Below are 2,285 nucleotides of genomic sequence, written 5' to 3'. Positions count from 1 at the left end.
AGCTATGCACAAGTGTCCGCTACAATCAGCGCAGCCCCTTCACTCGCGGTGCCGCGGCTTCCCCGAGCTAAGAACCGAGCCTGAGTTCACTCCTGGTTTCTGAAACGGATCCCCTATTCCTCCAGTACCATCTCTATTTACACTCAGGTTCCTTTTCTCCGCGAAGCCTCTTTCCTGGACCTACGCGAGGCTCTGCTCCACCCTCCCCTGCAAGAAGCACTTTCTCTGCCCGTCACACCACACCCCCACAGCCCCCAGCTGGACAGCTGGTCGCCACCCCAAAGTCAGCGTGCTTTACCCCTTCACCATCTTCCCTGAGGGACCAGGCTCCCGCTTCCCCTCCCCAGCAGGGATGCAGGTCCTCCCCCCAGGCCCGGGACGGCAGGAGGACATCACCTGTGACCCACGATTCACTGCAGCACAGGAGCCCCGCGGCACCGCCTTCCCCTCCTGCGTCCCAAGTACAGCCACATCGCCCGGCCCTGCTGAATCCCGTCCTGGCCTTGTGTGCACAGCACCTCCGGAATCCAAACCTCCGCCTCAAGCCCAAGTCCACGCCCTCCCTCCCGCCCCGTTCCCATCCCCCCAGCCGGCCGTGTCCTGCTGCACCTGCAGGGCTGCAAGGATTCTCACGTTGCTGGTCTGTGTCCTACGGTAAATATTCGTAACCCTAAGTTAAACACCTAAGAAAACAAAGGAAAGGAGTGTCCCACTGGCCACTCTGCCCCGCCCCAGGCTCGCTCCACCTCTGCCCACTCCTTCGGGCCTGCGGTCTGACATCTCCCCTGCAGGAAGCCCGTGTGCCTGCCAGATGCCGCTGTGTGCGCCTGAACCTTCGTGGAGCGGGCCTGATAATCTGTTACAGACGTTCTGACCTTTGTTAGCTGTAACCACTGGCTTTTTCTAAGACTAAAAGCATCTCTGAGGCTAAACCCATTGTTAACAATGTCTAATGACCAGATCTAAAACCATCGAATCACCGTATACTCACATATTTCGGATTCGCCTATTTACTTCCCCAGCTCAGGCCTGCTAAATAGCAGGGCGCTGGACTCAGTTCCTGAAGGAGCCTCAGGACCCCGCCCCCGCCCCCCCCCCCCCCATTCAGCTCCGACCCTTGCACGGTGGGCTCTGAGCCTCTGAACCTACCGCTCCAATAAATGAAAATAGAATTAAATGCAAAATTCACATTTCAGCCAAAGTACACTGTGTTTATGCACGAAGGAATAATGCTACTAAATGTTTTCATTTTTAAAGTTTGTCTGATATTTGTTATAAAAATGGAACCCACAGAGAAGTGTAAGGAATCAATAAAAATCATGTATAACCACAATATCATCGTTAAAAGGTTTTCATTTTAACCAACATTAAAGATCATTATCTTTATAAATATCACTTAGAGTACAAACGTGAAAAACACTGAAAAATACAAACTATTAACAAAATGCCTAATCTTAAAAGAGGAAAAAAAAGCCAAGATTTCAAGGATTCCCTATTAAATGAAGGTAGCAAGAACAAAAAAAGAGAACTTCATAATTTTAAGGAACCAGAACTTACTAGAGACAAAAACAAAGTGACCCTGAGCTCGCCTGCCGTGGGGTGGCGAGGGCTCACTCAGCCACACCATCTCCTGTTCTCGGGCGGGACAGGTCCTTCTATGCGATTTCAAAATGAGTTCAAACAACACCAATTTGATTTGTTATAATTGCTTTCATAGTTTGCGGGTTTTAGCTGGGAATGGAGGGCACAGAACACAACTTAAAAACACGGACTGGCCACTTTTCTCACTACCCAGAATTCACCACTGCTGACGTTCGGTCCCTCCCGTCAGCCGAGCCCCGGACGTTTTACCGGGGTCACGAGCACCGCACATGCCTACGTCTGGCCTCTCCCCGCGACTTAACTGGTCTGCCCCCTGTCCGTGTTTTCATAAAGCACCACTCAGCACTGGCTACGAGCTTACACGACCGCGTCACTGCACGCGACAGGTTTCTGAGCCATTTCCGAAAAGAGAACGACCTGACTTTTTCCCAGTTTTACCCCAGATATTCTACATAACGCTCCGCTGAACACCTTTATCCAACATGCCCTTATTTCTACAACTTGGGATACGTTTCTAAACGTAAGAGAACTAACTGGAGGGGAAAACGGAGCTATTTTAGGGCCCTCAATGCTACTCAACTTTTGTAGAAAGCAGCCAGACCGGACCGCGTCCCCACCAGCAGCCGGGGGGCGGGGAGCGGGGCTGCAGGCGCCTCGGTCAGGGGCGCGCACACAGGGGCGCC

At 52.2% G+C, this 2,285-nt stretch overlaps 1 protein-coding gene across 1 annotated transcript in view; it reads right to left on the bottom strand.

The window, feature by feature from the left end:
• Positions 1-2,285, bottom strand: part of PAXIP1 (PAX interacting protein 1) — a 52,866-nt gene that overhangs the window by 32,234 nt on the left and 18,347 nt on the right.

The sequence above is a fragment of the Suricata suricatta genome, chromosome 2 (assembly GCF_006229205.1).
Source record: "Suricata suricatta isolate VVHF042 chromosome 2, meerkat_22Aug2017_6uvM2_HiC, whole genome shotgun sequence".
NCBI lineage: Eukaryota > Metazoa > Chordata > Mammalia > Carnivora > Herpestidae > Suricata > Suricata suricatta.
The sequence above is the reverse complement of the archived record's forward strand: the minus strand, read 5'-3'. Positions and strand labels throughout refer to the sequence as shown.